Source organism: Odocoileus virginianus, chromosome 29, assembly GCF_023699985.2.
Source record: "Odocoileus virginianus isolate 20LAN1187 ecotype Illinois chromosome 29, Ovbor_1.2, whole genome shotgun sequence".
In the NCBI taxonomy this organism is placed as follows: domain Eukaryota; kingdom Metazoa; phylum Chordata; class Mammalia; order Artiodactyla; family Cervidae; genus Odocoileus; species Odocoileus virginianus.
The window spans coordinates 14,221,521-14,241,394 of NC_069702.1; the positions used below are offsets into that span (position 1 = coordinate 14,221,521).

The 19,874-nt window shown below is 40.9% G+C and overlaps 1 protein-coding gene across 2 annotated transcripts in view; it reads left to right on the forward strand.

The window, feature by feature from the left end:
* The first annotated feature begins 920 nt into the window (after positions 1-920).
* SPARCL1 (SPARC like 1) overlaps positions 921-19,874 on the forward strand; it is a 47,059-nt gene continuing 28,105 nt past the window's right edge. The window contains exon 1 of one of the 2 annotated variants that reach the window (XM_070458151.1): positions 921-1,340. The gene's annotated coding sequence lies outside the window, so the exon portion shown is untranslated. The remainder of the gene's footprint in view (positions 1,341-19,874) is intronic. The other variant, XM_070458153.1, reaches the window with a different exon arrangement.

Consider the following 19,874-nt stretch of genomic DNA (forward strand, 5'->3'; position numbering starts at 1 on the left):
TAAAGCATTATCACTAACGTTTGAGGGTCTGTTGGGTGGCAGGAGGTGTTTACCTGCTTACGATGCAGAACAGCTGCCTGAGGTGAACACTATTATCATCTCCTTATCTATATCCCCATCTTATACATAAGGATTCTGAAGCTTAGAGACGTTATGTGACTCATCCCAGGTCATACACAGTTAGGAACCAATGTGCAAACCCACGTAGTGTGGCCTCAAACGTGCCGACTTTCCCACCAAACCACACTATCATCAAATGGACGTGGTGGTCACTTGCTGCAAGCTTGGCAGGATCAGCTGAGATGGATGCATAAAAAACTGTTAACCAGTGTCTGACACATAACAAATGTCCAATAAATGTAGACGTCGCAGTGGAAGAGATGAGACACATATAGAAGTAATGAAAATGCTAAGTCTATTTCATGGGAAAGCTCCCCCTTACAGATCACTCATTATACACGGGGTTATGGTAGGGAGTTGTGTTGTGGAAAAAATAGTTTATGAACTGCAACATTTCTGGATCAGCATATAAGCGATCCATACTATGAAGGAATAATGCTTCATATATATGTAAATTTCTGAAGGTCATCTTTTGAAAAGGTTAAAGTACCTGCAATATCCTGCTAATACTAAATTCAGACGCATTCGTGAGAACAGTTTTTGCACAGGGGACGTAAAAATGCGTCTGCTACGATTATTCTTTCTCCTTCCTTAACCCCCCCACCACCACCCCTCCCCCACAATTTCCTTTAGGAAGAAACCACAGCATGGAGTCTCTTTTCAGTCTCATTTAAAAGTAAACACCACCCCCCACCCCAAAAGAGATCCTGCTTGTAAAACCTTCTAGAGTTGTTTGAAAAAGAGAAGGGGGAAAAAAAAAAGCATAAGGAGCCAAGTGCTTATATTCTGGCCAAGTTATGAGCCTCTGAGAACAAGAGCTTGAGGGGAGGACAGTTAACCCCATTCTCTCGGGCAGACTGAGCTCCTTCCCGCGGGTCTCCACTGCCTGCGACGCTCAGCGCACCCTCGCCCTCCTCGGGAGAGGCTGGACTGCCCGAGAACTGCGGGAATCTGCAACAAAAAAAAACGATGACAGTCTGAAATACGTCCCAGTGCCAACCTCCGAATTCGTCTGTCACCTCAGACCCTGACGAGTTGACAGAGCAGCGAATTTCAACTCCAATAGACCTGAATGTGTTTCTGGGCAAAGAAGCAGAGCTAAACAAGGAGAGATTTAAAGAGTATTGGGCATTTGTCAAACTTATTTCCAGGCTGTGTGGAAAGACAGGATTCAGCTGCAATTTTCTGCCAAGGCTCTGGGTCCAGCCACCTACCTGAAGGTAAATTTTAAGAAGTTTACTGTATCGACTTAACTGTATTTGTTAACCTAGTTTGCATGATCGGATAGAGAAGTCTAATATTTTTGCCTAATACAAAGCCACTTGTTAACAAGAACAATGAAAAAAAAAAATCCTTTTGCATGATTTACAGAAAAACTACTTACTAGGGAATTTTAACACTAGAATTCGTGTTCTCTTCCCCATGGTTAAAGAACAAATACTAATCAATGATGCTTAGAAATGTAAAAATATTGTTGGCCAGACTAGCATTCAGATCTTGGTGAAGTCTGAAATCCTGAAATGTGTTTTGCAGAAATACTTGACTAACTGTACTAAATAAATCAAAAGGAAAGTGGTTGTTAAAAATCAACTTTCAAATCAAAGTAATTTGGGTGTTTTCCCTGTAAATTATCTGAAGTTATTCAATCATCACCACTGTACCAGTCTTTTACCTAACAGCAGTGTAGAAATGGAACATTTTGCTTTTCCAAAAGATAAGAAAATTTCTATAGTATTATATTCATTTTGATAATCTCTTTAGCTATTGTGACTATCTTTTTTCCTGATTCCCTTTTAGAGTTTTTTGACTCATTGTCTCTGGTCTCCTTCCATTATTTTTTAGGATACATACTCACATACACAAAATTCCTAATTCCTAATAATGTCTTATTTAGGAAGGGACTAAGGGGGAGGGGAATCAAAGAGTTAAAAAATTATCATAACTCATATATTGTAAGGTACCTTCATTTCTGACTCTATCTTCTAAAATAAAACAATAATGCAAGCCATGCTCCCTCATTCCTCCTGGGAATTAGAGGTCACCCTGCAGGAGAAAATCGTGCTTTCAACTGCAGATCAACGTTGTTGATACTATAACCAAGAGGTCTTGCAGAGAGTGTATCCCTTTTGAACTGCCATTAATCTGCAAAGAGGTTAAATATGTCACCTTGGCATTATATCCGTGCTCCCCTCTGGCCCAGGGCCTAAGTACGCTGAATAGAAATGTTCACTTGGTCCAAGTCAGCAGAAATCGGGTTTTTTTATTCTCCTCTTTCTCTTGGATATCAGTCGTTTTCAGTTCACAGCTTATTCAGCTCAACCGTGATGGTTATGACTACCATTCACTATGACTATTATAAAAAAAAAAAAAAGGACACCCCTTTCAGGAAAGATTTAAGTTTATATTTCTGTCCATTCAGTAAGATCCAGCAAAGTACAGCAGTCTGTTTCATCTACTGACCATCCAGTGCTGCTTTCCACGTTTTGGAAAAGAATAGATACATGTTATTAATGAATCTTGTTTATTTTCTTTCAGGGAATTTTTGTACAGCCATTTAGCAATTCAAGGCCTGGGCTTTCCTTTCCAGATCCTTTTGTGTTTAATCCCCAGTAGGCACTCAGGCACAGTTTCACTTATCAACTAAGTAAAAATAATAAATAGTGATGATAGAAATGAAATGAATAGTGATGTGTCTGGACAGTTTCAAACATTTTTCATTTCATTTCCTCTCAACTGCTTGTTCTTTTTATTCAGTTGATCTGTAATGTAAAACGTTACTATTTTATTTAAGTTTAGCACAGGGTCCAGAATGTGTTGGGAATCTTTTTCCCCCAAGAATATAAGTGACTGTTTTTTCAGACTCCACATATCATTTTGGAGCAACCTCCAGTGAAGGAGAAGGAAGCCCCCAAAAGGAAGTCCCCTACAGAGGAGCTTCCCCTGTAGGCCTGGCTGCCTACAAGGATGTCCAATTCGGCTAGAAACTGGTCCACACAAGGCCCACAGCACATCCTCCCCCAAGGGCTGTGCTTGCAATGGTGGTACCACCTGAGGCTAGCCTGATTTTTATCTTGGGCATCAAAAGATGGTCAGAAGTCTGGGGAATAGAGTGTGTGGTATGGGCTTGACTGATTGTAGGAAGATGGTATAATAAAGTGAGTAAGATCATGGGCTCTTTAAACATACAGATCTGGTTTACATCTCGGCTTTACCAGGGTCTGTGACTTTGTGAAAATGACTCTTAGATCCTCAGTGTCCTCATTTGTGGAAATCGGGATCTTAAGATTAGTTGCTGCCTTAGTGATCTGTTGTGGGAATTGAGAGGAAATTAACTATGCCTGATACATTTGAATCAATCTATCAATCATAGCTAATATGAAAGCACTAGACTACCTTTATGTTCCTAATGGAACTCTGTAGAAAGGGAATTTACTCCAGGTTTCCCTCAAGGTTTCTTCTTTGCAGTTACACACTTGCTGTAAAACAAAATGTAAATGTCAGGTGTTTGCCCAGAAGAGTAGGCAGAGCATGGGTTTCAGTGCCTTATACACCTGAGTTTAAATCCTGACTTCTGCCTCTTACAGGCTGTGTGAGCTTGGGGGGTCACGTCACACCTTCTGGACTGAATTTACCCATCCATTAGGCAAATGTTGATAATAATGCCTACACTAGGGTCATTGTAGGATTTAAATAAGATTTTTTTTTTAATGTCAGGTACAGCACCTGGCAGAATACTAGTCACAGAGTGAAGAAGTTTTTGTTCTTGTTTTAATTCATTTTTATTGCAACATAGTTGTTTTGCAATGTTGTATTAGCTTCTCCTGCACAGCAAAAGAAATCAACTATATATATACATATATCCCCTCCTTTTAGATTTTCCTTCTATTTAGATCACCACAGTGTGCTAAGTAGAGTTCCTTGTGCTATATAGTATGTTCCCATCAATTGTCTGTTTTATACATAATATCAATATTGTATATGGGTCAACCCCAATCTAGTGAGGAAGTGTTTGATTACACACTTGGAATAATTTTTCTTAACAGTAAAATTGGGGGTCAAGAAAGAAATATTCTTTGAATTGTCTCTTGATCCAAAGAAATGAAAAAATAAATAAATCTGACCCTAGTGAATTCCCTTGTGTGTGAGTGGGTGGTGGGGGGGGGGCAGGGGGGGGCAGGGGGGGGAGCTCGACATAAAGTATTACTGCTTTATCAATTAGTTTCTTCGTAATGGCCAAGTCAAGTGAAACCAAAGTGAGCTTTCTGTTTCAGGTTGTTGTTAAGAAGGGTGAGACGAAATGGGGCTTTGTGCTCAAATCTGTTTTATTGGCTACTTGGATGGGAGAGAAGGCCCCAACATTTCTCCTTTCTTATCTTTTCTAAAGGCAAGAATAGGGGTTTTGACTTGCTCTCAGGGGTATTTTTTTCTTTCTCTCTCTCTCTAACTGAAATTCACACGCCAGGGTTTGGGTTTTGTTTTTTGTTTTTGTAAACCTCTCCCCTATGTCCCTAGGACCGAAATGTCAGCTGCTTTTTCTGGCTACATGCAGCAGGAGCCTCCTGTCGTCATAGCAATGAAAGCGTATAGAGAGACTCGAGTTTCACAACCCTCTCTGTGAAATCACTCTTAGTCGGCTTTAAAAAGCCTTCTTTAGAAATGGAGCCTCCCGTCCTGGCTTCTTTCCTTCCTATTATGCAACCAACGAATGTACACCAGTGGCAGTAGCCAAACATTTCCTTTAAAGAGTCAATGAATGGATGTAAAGACAATGAACAAGAAAGTTACTAAACGCTGACCATTTTACTGTGGAGTGCAGGGAACAACCACCAGGAAGGCCAAGGAGTGGAAAAAAAGCAAGGACTTTCACTTTCTAGCACAGGCTGCATGCCCCACAATAGAGCCATTTTCCAAGTCCCCTCTATCTCCCCCCAGCTTCACCATGTGTTTATCCAAGTGGTTATCAATCAAGGGGTATGATGCGGGGCAGGTTTCCTGGAATCCTGGCACTCAGACTCTCTAGATTTTCATCTTCTCCCCTCTTCACCTCATCCTCCCATATATAAAAGAGAGATAATAGTGGTCATAAAATTGTCATGGGAATTGAATGAGCTACTGTGTGTAAGACTTTTATTGCAGATTCTGCCCAGTGGTAAAGGTTGGCTGTAAAGCTCGCCAAGCCTCAGTTTCCCTGGAGTCTTAAGTGGGAATAACAGCTAACTCATAGATTGTTGTAGGGTTCACTTAAACAATGGATGGAAGTGCTCAAGAAGTCAAAGCCCTTTTAATACTCCTCTCATTAGGTCTAACTCTGATAAGAATGATTTTTTGATCCTTGAATCTCCCAGTAAGTAAACTATAATGAAAACAGTCCTCAGAACTGTCACTGTTTAAACATGAACCCTTGAGTATCTTAAGAGAATAAAAGGGAATAATTGAGGATTTTTACATTTATAAAGAGTAAAAAAGATTCTTCTCAATTAATGCTAGGGCAAAAGGTATCTTTCATTAAAATGCTTTTTTTTTTTTTAGTTGCTGGTAGACCAGTGGTTCTCTGGCTGACCAGTGGTTAAGACTCTGTGCTTCCACCTTAGAGGGCACTGGTTTGATCCCTGGTCAGGGAACTAAGATCCTGCTTGCCACATGGTACGGCCAAAAAAAAAAAACAAATTCCATTTTAGTTTCTTCAGTGTTGAAATGTTACTTATTTCTTCAGGTCATGAAACAAATATTTTTATCTTACGTCTCAAACAACTAGTATGATGGCATCACCAAATCAATGGGCATGAGTTTGAGCAAACTCCGGGAAATAGTAAAGGACAGGGAAGCCTGGTGTACTGCAGTCTACAGGGTCACAAAGAGTTGGACACAGCTGAATGAATGAACAGCAGTTCTGTGGGAAATGCCTGGAGTACTATAGATGCACACAGAGAAGGGTTGTGTTCTTGTGAAACTTACTATGTAGTTAGGGACACAGGTAATAATCAAACCATCGCAGTAACAAAAAGTGAAAAAATATATATTTTTGTAAAGAACATATATGTGTGTGTGTATAACTGAATCACCTTGATGTCCAGCAGAAATTAACACAAAATTGTAATTCAACTAGACTTTGATATTTTTTTTAAAGTACATTTGCTCAAACATAAGGTGACCTCAAACAAAAAGTCACCTTCATTTTTCTAATGAAAAGATCCTCAGCCAAAGTCTTTGGCCAGCCTAAATGCACAGATGGACAATATAGTGTAACGCATACCTAGGACACTTATGCTATTGTTATAAATACATTATTTTTAAATCCCATATCACTTTAAATATTTTATGCTTCTAAAAATGATTTTTCCATTCTCCTATATGAAACAATGTTTTTAAAACTCTCTCTGTGTATCTTTAGCATCATTGTGTTCACTGGATCCACTCTGTAATTATCTAATAGAGAATAGTGCATCATCTGTCTTCTGCAAGTCACTTCTCAGAAATCTGCTACTGCTGCAGATTTGCACCCCAAGCATAAATTCTCATCCTCTGGTTATGATCTCTACATTTAATTACCTACTACATGACTTTTTTCCAGTGCTCTTTAAAGGGCTTATTTAAAACCACCTGAGTCTATAAAGTGTGGTTTTCTAAAACAGTATGATTCCAACACTTGCAAAAATGAAGTCATGCCTCAGGAATAATTACCAAATCTGCTTTAAATATCTTCATCTCCTTTTTTCTTGTCCAGGTGACCTTCTTAAGATCAAAAATAAGCCTTGCTTGAGATCATTTCAGGCTGCTTGCCTGAAATGGTACTTTGTTGCTGAAAATGAAATAATTGAGACCATGACCTTTTATGCAGGAGACATAAGAAGTACTAGAATATAAGGCAAATCCCTCTTTTTTTGTGGCTTGATTTGGGGTGGGGAGCGTTTGCATTATATGGAGCATGAACTGTGCATAATTATATGCTGATTAATAAGTGTTAGGAAGGCAAAGCACCTTTGTTCTAAGAAAGTATATAAGGAAACTGACCTCCACTCAAGGTCAGTGATGGCTTCCCTTGATCCAAAGGCTAAACAAAGATTAACTCTATGAGAACTGTGTGTGCTGGATGGTAGTGGTTGGGGCAAGTGGGTGCTGGCAAAAGAATTCTGAGGGTGTCAGTACTTTGTGCAAAGACCCTGTAGCAGGAGGGATCATGGTATATTTGAGGGACAGAGAGAAAGCCAGCTCCTCTGAGAGGTAGAGTAGTGGGAGACATGAAGCCTATGCAGGTCCCCATAACACCCTCTTCCCTAAGCAATAAAAGTATTTATCCTCTGCTTGAAAGGAAAGGAAAAGAAAGCCGCTCAGTCGTGTCCAACCCTTTGCGACCCCGTGGACTGTAGTCCACCAGGCTCCTCCAGCCATGGGATTCTCCAGGCAAGAATACTGGAACGGGTTACCATTTCCTTTTCCATGGGATCTTCCCGACCCAGGGATCGAATCCAGGTCTCCCGCATTGCAGGCAGATGCTTTAACCTTTGAGCCACCAGGGCAGCCCTATCCTCTGCTTGAATCATGTTTAATATTCAATTCTTGTTAGAGTTGAACCGTATCTATCCCTGCCTGCTGCTGCTGCTGCTAAGTCGCTGACTCACACAATTGTTGCTGTTGTTGTCAGTCGCTCAGTCATGTCCAACTCTTTGCGACCCCATGGACTGCACCATGCCAGGCTTCCCTGTCCTTCACCGTCTCCCAGAGCTTGCTCAAACTCACATTCCTTGAGTCAATGATGCCATCCAACCATCTCATCCTGTCGCCCTTTTCTCCTCCTGCCCTCAATCTTTCCCGGCATCATGGTCTTTTCCAAAGAGTCAGCTCTTCCCATCAGGTGGCCAAAATATTGGAGCTTTAGCTTCAGCACCAATCCTTCCAATGAATATTCAGGGTTGATTTCCTTTAGGATTGACTGGTTTGATCTCCTTGCTGTCCAAGGGGCTATCAAGAGTCTTCTCCAACACCACATTTTGAAAGCATCAATTCTTCCATGCTCTTTATGGTCCAACTTACATCTGCATAGTTGCTTAAGAGAGAAGACAGAACACAGACACATCCTCAAGTCTGAAACACCTTTGTTGAGTCCAACTCAACATCTGTATGGTCCAACTCTTACATCTGTACGTGACTACTGGAAAAACCATAGATTTAACTATATGGACCTTGGTTCCAAAGTGATGTAGGTTCAGTTAGTCAAGATGACAGGCAGGTGAAGGTCAGAGCCTTAGAAAAGTCTGCATCTGTGAGTCTGAGTGTATCATACACTAGCAAGTCTGGAACACTTTGATGTCAAATGGTGATTCAGCAGAGAACTCAAAATAGAAAGCCATCTTTCTTAATCCTTCAGATTACTGTAACACCCAGCTATAGAGCTCTCCCAAGAGATTCACTAATACTTTAAAAGCCCTGAAGCAACAGAGTTAACTCTGGATCAGGTGACAGCATGTATACCTTAGCCAAAATGTGACTGAGGTATTTGCTCTCTGATAACAAAGCCTTTGGCTATGTGTAAAGGCAGGGTGGAGGAGAATGTTCTGCTGGAGTCTGATTAGGAAGTATCTATAATAACCATTTTGTTCACTCCATTCCCTTGAAGGGAAATTTTTCCATAGTTGCAATAATTACTAAAAATAGCAGCCTACAGTCTTCCCCTGATATAAACAAACTTCACAAAAGATACCTGGCCTTATTTGGAAGTGTGGACGTACATACTCCAGGAAACAAGCTACTAACAGTAAGAAGAAAAGTGAAGTAACAGGGAAAACGGTCAGTGCAAACCTCTTCTTTTCCTAGGGCATATGTTATGTCCTGCTGAGTTCTTCTTACTTTTGATGTGGCAAGATGATCAGATCAAGTAGTCACCATCTGCCCTGAAAACCGAAAATGGTAAAGGACGTTTCTTAGTTCTCAAAGAGAAGGAGTAGGACTTACAAGTTTGACTGAGGTTGCCAACGAAGGAACCAACAATGGTAGAGTGGATACTGGCTGCCTGGGGAACTCGAGTCAACATGAGGACAATTCAATCAGAAAAACTTGGAAGAATAACTGCCAGCACTAGGATTTCTAAGAAATTGACATAGCCAACACAAGAGATGGAAAAGAGTAGACTCCAAGCCCGTTCCTGACTTTAAAGGCATGGAAGGCCATGTTTCCATTCCAGTTCAGTGGTCAGACAGCTTGTCAATGCTTAGGAGAAAAGGAAAGAGCAGGGGGATGAGAAGAGAGAAGAGATATAGCAGGATACGGAGTACCCCATGGAGATAGATGTTTGGAGTAAGTAGATTTATATGGCAAGGCAACAAGCAGAACTTAAATAAAATGTGACATTTTAAATGTAACTTTAAACTCATGTTATTTTCTAAAAAATCTATAGGAGCTGAAAATAAATCAAATACAATATCTACTGTGACCCAATCCTATTCCGATTTAAACTTCTAGAAAATATTATGGAAACGGAAATGGAACCAATACAAATAAAAACTCAAAATGAACCACAGTGCCCAAAATGTTTTCTGGTTGTTTGTTTAAATTCTGTCTAAATCTAGATGGAGAATGCCAAATTCTAAAGTATGCCAAACTTTAGGTGCCCTTGCCTTCTCTAAGAGGCAGAAATTTTAGGAAACCAAGAGACAGACCAAGAGTCAGAGGGCTTCATTCGGAGGAATGTCCCATGTTTCCTATCAAATGCCAAGCAATATTTAGCTATCACTTGCACTGCTTTCTAGCCTCAACCTGAAGGACCACACACTTCGTCTTGGAGACCAGAGCTGACATTACTCTATCAGAGGTCAAGGGTAGCTGACACCCACATGGCCCATTCTACCCGTTTCTTTCAGGCCAATCTCTGCAGGCTTGGCTGGGCTACCCTTCTAGCTAGAGGGAAGATTATTCAGACCCTTTTCTGTTTTTTTCCAGTGACAGAACTCATAGACCTGCTGAGAAATCTAATTACAGTCTCCTTTCATGGTGAAATCCAATTACAACCTCTCCCACCGTGAAAGCTAATCCTTTAGATACAAAAGGAAACTCAACAAAGCGGTTTCAGACTTGAGGATGTGTCTGTGTTCTGTCTTCTCTCTTAAGCAACTATGCGGAAAAGTTGCAGTGATCTTGACCTGCCTTGCTTAGGAACAATAGTCATACTATTACTACTCCCATTCCCATAAGAAGGAAAATTATGTTCTTATTTGATCCCAGGAGTTTCTAAACTCCTGTCTCAAGGATCCATTAGTTGAGCAAAGCAAATCCTCCACGTATACATTCTTGATTCTGCAAAGCGACTTCTCTTTTTGAATGAATGTGGAATGTCATGTCAAACAAGAAAAAAAAAGTAGTGATTTTGTAAAGTCAATATCTTCCTATACTCTTTTCCTGACATCTTTTTTAACATTTATTTATTTTCATTTCTTTATATGGCTGCTCCAGGTCTTAGTGGCTGCATTTGGGACCTAGTTCTCTGACCAGAGATCGAACCTGGGCCCTCTGCATTGGGAGTTCAGAGTCTTAACCAATGGATGGACCACTCGAGAGGTCCTTTTCCTAACATCTTTAATGCCCCGTGCCACCCTTTCCGCCAGCTCATTCCCTTGAGGATAATGAGAAACTGCCATGCTGCTTGAAGAAGGGTCACCCCAAATTCCTAAAACTTAATTGAGATAAATGGAGACACTTCTCAAGATAGTCATTTATGGGAACACATATTTTACAAATACCTGGCAAAAGTCTGTAATTGTTGAAACAATGAAACTACCAACCACATTCCAATCACATCATTATTGCTATCACATAATCAGTCTAGTCCACTGAACAAGTGTAAGACCCAGATTTGCAGCCTAGCCCCCAAAATGGGCAATATTTTTAGAAGGAGCATCCAATCAACTTGCAAGTTTTTTTTTCAAGGGGTCACTTATTTATTTACTTTCGGCTCTGATGGGTCTTCGTTGCAGTGTGCGGGCTTCCCATTGCGGTGGGCTCTCTTGTTGCAGAGCACAGGCTCTAGGGTGTGTGGGCTTCAGGAGTTGCAGCTCCCAGGCTCTAGAGTACAGGCTCAATAGTTGTGGCTCATGGGCTTATTTGCTTCAAGGCATGAGGGATCTTCCCAGACCAAGGATTGAACTCATGTCTCCTGCATTGGCAGGTGGATTCTTTACCACTGAGCCACCAAGGAAGCTCAACTCATATGTTTTTAATTGAGTATGAGCAGAACAAGAACACATAAATGCTTTTGTTTTGTTTTGTTCTGTTCTGTTCTATAATAGGGTAAAATTTACCATGGGCTTCTCGGGTAGTTCAGCTGATAAAGAATCCACCTGCAATGCAGGAGACCCTGGTTTGATTCCTGGGTAGGGAAGTGCCCCTAGAGACAGGATAGGCTACCCACTCGAGTATTCTTGGGCTTCCCTGGTGACTAAGATGGTAAAGAATCCACCTGCGGGAGACCTGGATTCAATCCCTGGGTTGGGAAGATCTCCTGGAGCAGGGCATGGCAACCCACTCCAGTATTCTTGCCTGGAGAATCTCCAAGGACAGAGGAACCTGGCGGGCTACCGTCCATGGGGTCACAAAGAATCAGACACAATTGAGAGACTAATCACAGCACAAAGTTTACCATAGTTTCATAATACTGCTATGCCCAAAGAGTTAATAAAAGTAAATAAACAAGGATAAGAATCCACCATTCAGAGTGACCCTCAATAGCCCTCCAAGTAATGTATTTTTACGTGATTCAAGTTGAGTTATTTAATTATCTGTATAAAATGATAGAGACACAGAGGGAAGATGACCCAAAATCTACAGAAGTCAGAATTGATCTTGATTATGGGTCAAAGAAAACCTGTAGCTGGTTTCAAGACATCACGATTGGTCAAATCTTCATACTGCCTCTCTTGTTGTTGCTGTTTATTCGCTAAGTCGTGTCTGACTCTTTGTGACTCCATGGACTGTAACCCTCCAGGATGCTCTGTCCGTGGGATTTCCCAGACAAGAATACTGGAGTGGGTTGCCATTTCCTTCTCCAGGGGATTTTCCTGACCCAGGGATCAAACCTATGTCTCCTGCAATGGCAGGTGGATACTTGACCAGGAAAGTCCCTCACGCTGCCTTAGCACAGTGGAATCATTTTTAACTCTCAAACCATTTGTGCAGTAGATTTCCCAGCCTTTTATTGGGGACCAAACAACTTTGAGCTAACTCTAAATCAACAAAGCATTCTGTTGGAATTCACAAGGAACAAAACACAGATGCTGAACCCCAAGTGTCTTCTTTCCTTCTCTTTTTCTTCCTTGCTTCCCAGTTCCAGCACACAGAACAGCAAGCTTTTAAGGGGATATAGATTAAGCTCTTTCTAGGACAACATTTCAATGATTTCTAAAATATAGGCAGAGCTATGGGAAGCTTTTGTTTTAAACCAGGAGCTTAGAGCTTTTGGCATAGACCTTGGCATGCCCAATGGTCTTGCATCAGTATTTTTTGGATAGGAATAGGGGGACAGAGAGGTGGAAAGTACCAGCATCAGCTCACCTATAAAAACAGATGATTGATGTCTTTCTGTGATAGGAAAACAATGCAAAGTGATTGATTTCAAAAATAAATGTTTTCTTATAATTTGAAAAATAACCTGGGTAGAAAGTTGGAGATTACCATGGCCTGAGATCTGGATATAATTAACTTTTTTTCTTTCTCAAAAGGTGACACACACAATTCCAGCCCATGCTTACTCTAAATTTGGTTCTTTGTTGTTTTATTTTTCCCAAATCCTGTGTTTAGATGGTGGCCAGAGTAAGTTCTGATGTTGTGGTCTTGGCTGGAGGTGGCCAACTCACCTCACGCTTCCCAGCATCTTGTTAGAGGGGCTAATATCTCTAGAGATCCATAGCCAGTTATTGAATGCGGTGTGTACATATCAGTGCCATGAAACCCAAAATAGCCATTGTCCAAAAACAATTAACAACAGATTCCCTTGTGCAGTATTTTTCACCCAAAATACAATTTTGTTTTAATTTGGCTAAGTAGATTACTCTTGATTAGGCAAATTTCTACACATTCTGGGACTAATCATCTAAAACCAGTATTTTTAGAAGTGTTCAGTCAGCCTAAGCTAATGAGTTGTGTTTCCTTTGGTGTGGGAAAGAAAAAGAACAGAGAGACTCATTTACTTCCCAAGTCTCCAGATTAATCCTGGTGTCAGGACATTCTAGAGACTGCATGAAAAGGGAAATGGAAGAGTAAAGAGAAAAATGCCAAGTTCCAACACAAAACATTCCCAGAGCTAGTTGCCCATATTTCTTTCTAAAATTCTTCTATTCTATAACACCTTCAAATCCTGTGTGAAATCATCTTAATTGAGTGCTAATCACACGTAATATCTTGTATTTTTTATTGTCTCCAAAGATAAGGACTGGTATGTTCCATTTAAAAAGAAATATGAGCACTTGCTAAGATATGTAAGGGAGGAAAAACGTTTTCCTCTACCCTCTTATGTTAAGTAATTGGGGTCTGCAAATTAAACTGACCAAATGCAGATTAATAGGAGAAAAGGGTTATTCCCACATATAGAGAAGTCAACAAAGGTTCAGTTCAGTTCAGTTCTGTCACTCAGTCAAGTCCAACTCTTTGCAACCCCATGGACTGCAGCACACTAGGCTTCCATGTCCATCGCCAACTCCCGGAGTTTACTCAATGTCCATTGAGTCTGTGGTGCCATCCAGCCATCTCATCCTCTGTCGTCCCCTTCTCTTCCCTCTTTCAATCTTTCCCAGCATCAGGGTCTTTTCCAATGAGTCAGTTCTTTGCATCAGGTGGCCAAAGCATTGGCGTTTCAGCTTCAGCATCAGTCCTTCCAATGAATATTCAGGACTGATTTCCTTTAGGATGGACTGGTTGGATCTCCTTGCAGTCCAAGGGACTCTCGAGAGTCTTCTCCAACACCACAGTTCAAAACCATCAATTCTTCCGCACTCAGCTTTCTTTATAGTCCAATTCTCACATCCATACATGACTACTAGAAAAACCATAGCTTTGATGGACCTTTGTTGGTAAAGTAATGTCTCTGCTTTTTCCTTGAGTTGCTAAAGGCTTACCTACCTAACACAATGGCAGAAAGAGAAGGGAGAGAAACAGCTTCCATGGGAAGAGCAAAAAGATTGCTTTAGGAAAGACAAATAGTTTTTAGAACAAATGAGATAAGAGTTTGTGATACTTGTCTATAAAGATATAAGTGTTTTTTCTATCTTCTTCAAAGTCATAGAACTCCCCTGAAGAGAAGTAGATCTTATGGTAGATTTACTCTTGGTCTCTCTTCTGGAAGTAGAAGCCACACTGAAGAGGGAATTTATATGACAGTTCTCACTTCTCAAATTTTCTGTTTTTAGTTAGACAAGGGAAGCTCTGAGAAGGTTTCCTTTTGCTTCTATTGAATTTCAAATGTCTTCATCCTAATAATCTGTATACCAACTCTAGGATTCTGAGTGTGTCCCTATAGGCTACTATAGAAAGACTTGAAACAGGGCAGGACAGGGGAGCAGGAGGAAGTTTTGTTGGCAGTGGATCTGAATTATATTTAAATCCATGAATCCTAAATTTGAACCAAAGACTGTGTGGTTTAAAGTCCCAGCAAGGAAATGACGGATCCAGGCAGGAAAATTGAATTTGTAAACTTGAGTGTGTTTCAGTCATGTCTGACTCTCTGCGACCCCGTGGACTGTAGCCCTCCAGGTTCCTCTGCCCATGAGATTTTTCAGCAGGAATAGTGGAGTGGGTTGCCATTCCCTTCTCCAGGGAATTTGAGAAGAGTGAACTTAAAGGGTGATTTACTAAAGAGTGAGCAGGGCATAGCAAAGTCACAAGGGGTTGTAGGAATAGACTAGTAAGAGCTAAACTTGTATGAAGTGGGGAGAGGAAAACTTTTTGAACTCAGAAAATGCTGTGTGGAGAGGGACACCGATCTTCAGGTGAGGGACATAGTCACCAAGAGGGTGCCGAGAAAATATATTCCGTTTTTACTCTCCTCCTTCCCTCCAAGCTCTCCCGACAATGCACCCCATTGGCTGAACCCAACAGAAACCCTCATGCAAGAAAACCTGCCGATGCAGTTCACACAGGCCCTGGGGCAGCTCAGGAAGAAGAAGGCCAGAGAGTGGGTGTGGAATGAATCTGAGGGAGCAAGTGGAAGATGTGTGGGTGTTCAGAGGAACAAAATCTCTTCCCAACTTGGAAAAGGCAGAATGCACAGCTGTAGACCAGCTGTGTCTTCTCCTTGCTTGAAAGAATTTTCTAGAACGTCCCCTCTGACAGCATAAATAAGCCTAGGGGTTTCACCCTATTCTCAAAGAACTCCCCGAACCCCAGCCACGAAATCCATTAGGGTTTGTTGTATCTGCGGCTTTCACAGAAGGCAGATGAGGAGTGACGTTGCACCACTGGGGTGGGCAGCTGTTCTCTCATGCAGTATGTTGGCCACGAGAGAAGCCCCTGTGACCATGAACGGAATTCTGAAGGGACTTCTGCTTGGAGTGAGTGCTCTCATTAGCGGTTCCCAAAACTACTCCTCAAAGCCCACCATTGTTCCCCAACACCATGAGAATGAGGTTACTTGGAACTGTTCTTAGGTATGACTTGCTGTTTTTCTTAATCCTGGAAAAGAACGACCCCAGTGAATGATTCTTGGTACATTCACAGAGCCGAAAGCACTTGAAATTCTTTTCCCAACTAGCTGAACTCAACAACCGACTTACTCTGTTCACAAAAGAGCAGGGACAATTTCCACTGAATCCAAAGAGGTTTTATGTGCTGGTAGAGTTTAACTAATAAGGGAAATTCAAATAAGAGCAATCAAAGGAGAAAGCTAAGAACCTGGCGTTGAGAGAAAAGACATTCCAAGGAGGTTGAGAACAAAATAAATTAGGGGAGGAACTGAGAGAGGAACTAAAGGCAGGCAAAGAATGGGACTAATGTAACTGATCCTTTCAGGGGCTAGGTCAGCTTTGAAAGGTGACTCGTCATGCTACTAGCCCTAGGAAGCAAATCACTTAGATATTAATTCTGTAATTGACAAGTGCCACAGGGCTTCAGGTGAGCCATACTCAGGAGTGGATTCAGAACTTGAGAACCAGAAGTTGACACAATGTGTGGGCCCTTCTTTTTAAAAAATAGAAAAATTGAAAGCAGGCATAGGGTTTTGTAAGAAGCCTGCACAAGTAGGGGGCCCTGGAATTTGAGCTTCTTGGCTTTGTGGCACATCTACCTCTGACCGTACTCAGAAGTCTGTGCCTCAAAGGATATGCAAGAAAAGGGAGAGGAAAGAATAAACGTAAGTATGAGAAACCCCCACATTCCCAGAGAAAGAAGAAATTGACAGATATCAGAATATGATTTGAGGAAAGAAAAATAAATACTGCCCAAGTCATTTCTTCCCTACACCCCAGGGCAGGGACGGGTGGTGATTTTCCAGAGAACTGTCAGATGCCTCAGGAGGAGAACAGAGCACTGCCTCCAGGAGTCCATCCCATACGAAGCTCTGAAATGAGACCGAGGTTGCTCTGTGGATAAGGAATCCACCTGCCAGTGCAGGAGATGCAGGTTCAATTCTTGAGTCGGGACATCCCCTGGAGGAGGAAGTGACAATCCACTCCAGTATTCTTGCCTGGAAAATCCCATGGAGAGAGGAGCCTGGCGGGCTACAGCCCATGGGGTCGCAGAGTCGGGCACAAGTTAGCAGCTGAGCACGCACACATGAGATTAGTGGGTGGCAAAGTAAGATAAGGAACTCTGAAAGGAATGATGAAGAGATGTTGAAACAGGATTATCACAGGCTTGCCTAAAATAAGTCTGTGGAGATCCTCTAAATATAGTTAAAGTAATCCCTCAATTACACATTACAGGATGGAAAGAATGTACTAATTTCTCCTGTGCTAGAAAGAGAGAGATCCTTGAGAATGTCAAAGCCACCCCTTTGGAAATTCTTGCATCCTTTGGCTTCCATGCTCCTCAGTCACAACTGCGCACAGTGGTCAGAAGGATGGGCAGGAAGCTCTCATTAAATGGATGGATGGATGGATGGATGGATGGATACTCTATGAAGCAGAAGTGAGGTGACAAGTGGGAATACATGAATGATGCATGGGTGAAATATTTACGATAGTACCTGGCACATAGTAAAATCTCAAAAAAGATAAGCCATTGCAACAATTACTATATTAACCAGCCAAGGGTGAGAACCTATTTCTTCAATAAAATAATACACTGATGAATATAAGTGTTCTACTTCTAAAGAATATTTCACTCAAGGTATTTAATGCCCATGCCAATTCTTCATTGCTGCTTACAAATTGTGACTTTCAAGTAACACTTATTGCACAATTTCTCAAGATTTTGTGGGTCAAGAGTCTGGGCACGTCACTCAGGGATGCTGAACTGGCAGGTGAGCTGCTCTGCAGGGTCCATAGTGGCTCCACTCAGATACACTGTGCCTCTGCTAGCTTTGAAAGCTGGGGTCAGCAGGGGTCGTTGAACAGTGTCTACAGTAGGGTGACAGTCTCTTACAAAATGGCTTGGAACTCCCAAAGCAAAACGTTCTGAGAGATTCAGGTCAAAATTCCAAGGCTTCTTATGAGCTAACCTCCAAAGTCCCAGGGCATCACCTCCACCTCAATCATTTGGTCAAGGAAGTCACTAAAGCCAGTCCAGACTCAAGGGGAAGAGAGTTTGACTTCACTTCTCAATGGAAGATGCAGCAAAAAATTTACAGTCATCATTACTATATGATATGTTTATGCATATTAAATGAAAAATGTTAGAAATTGTCTCAAGACAGCTACTTACATGAATTAGAATAGAGTTGACATTCGTGGGTATTTAGTTCTTAATGGAAGACCTGTTTCTGCCATATCAATGTTTCACCTGGATATTTGTTTTGGTGGTCTATGGGCCAGCCAGTAGAAGACCTCCAGGCATTTGAAATTTTAAATCCTGGACTTCTGCAGAAAGGCCATACCTAAGAAACAGAGTCTAGCAATCATCTTGTAAAACCCCAGATGAGTTCTTCTATAAATTTGGTAATGAGACACTTTGTTTCTAAGAGAAGGAAAAGGCTCTCCTTGAATTTCCCCACCATCTCTCATCTTTAACCTCTGTATTCCCATGGGGGGAAAATGGGACAAAGGGAAGAAAATAATAACTTAAGGGAATTCCCTGGTGGTGCAGTGATTAGGACTCCATGCTTTCACTGCTAAGAGCCTAAGTTCAATCCTTGGTTGGAAAGCTAAGGTCCTGCAAGTCAGGTGGCACAGCCAAAAAAAATGATAATAGTTAAGAACTCTTAAAAGGATGAATTAAAGTTTCTGTGAATTATTACTTATTATAGTTACTAATCCATCTTTTGCCTTGTGAATGTTTCAATGAAATGATATCTTTTTTCATTTTTATAGTTAGTAAAATTGTCAAATGACTATTTGATCACATTTGAGTCTCAAAACAACCCTAGGAGATGAATAGGAAAACTATCGTTTTTCCTGGTTTGTAGAGGAAGAAACCAGTGACTTGACCAAAGTCTCTTGGCTAGTAAAAAGTTTATAATTCAGGTCAGGGGACTTTCCTAGTGGTCCAGTGGTGGCTAAGACACTGCACTCCCAATGCTGGGGTCCCAGGTTTGATTTCCAGTCAGGGAACTAGATCCCACATGTCTCAACTAAGATCCAGCACAGCCAAAAAAATAAATAAATAAATGTTTTTTAAAAATTTATATAGTTCAGGTCTAGACTTAGATCTTCCAATTCCATATGATACTTAAATTCCAGGGCTCCTTACTTTCAGCTATGCTGCTGCCTTTGAATAAGTTCATACATTTGGGCAAAATAACATTTATCTAATTTCATATAAACACTGCATATTTAAGTCTTCAAGAATAATAACTCTATATTCAAAAATTTTTCTCACTTCTGCATTTTTATAGAGTTTTATTTGCTCTTTCTGCAAAAATAACAATTTGTATTCTGTAGAGTGCACACCAAATTTGAATGTCTCAAAATACATGTCTTTTTACTTACCCAAGAATAAATGGTATTCATCATACTTAGCAAGAACATCATGGGTTTCATTTTCAAAGTATTTTGCAAGCATCAGCTAATTAAACCTTCTACAGTCTCCAGTCTGACTGTTGTTTTAAAAAATCTCTCATTTCCCAGAAAAGTTCTCCACTCTGTCTTATTTACACAAATCAGTATATTTGTTCAGTTCTTAAAATAAAAAGCAAAAGGCTGTGAAATTATTTTTGATCAGTATGTTGAAAATACAATTAGCTCAGTGACTAATCAATTAGCTAATACAAAAATGCTCAGTGACTAGTCTGAAGGACAAAGTGGAACACAGCAGGAGAACTCAAGGCCTTTTGCCTTCTAAATACTGGACTGTTCCACAAAGTTCTGTCTTTAAAAATACAATACAGGCATGTGCTTTACAATTAAAACTTAAGGTGGTTTCCTGCTTGGATCATTCTAAATGACATAACCATAGTCTTCCTTTAAATTTTGTTTTTAATTTCATGTGGAAATAAACATGAGACCCCTAAAAAATAGTTCCATCCTGGGACACAGTAAAGAATCAGGGACCATGCAAGAAAGGTGGAGGTTGACTCCCCAAAAACCTGCACAGCTGACCACTGAAGCTCATACAACAAACTCATCCTGTCTTCACATGTCTTCTCCACAACTATGCCAAGATTCTCAGCATTCTATAGTTCGTTT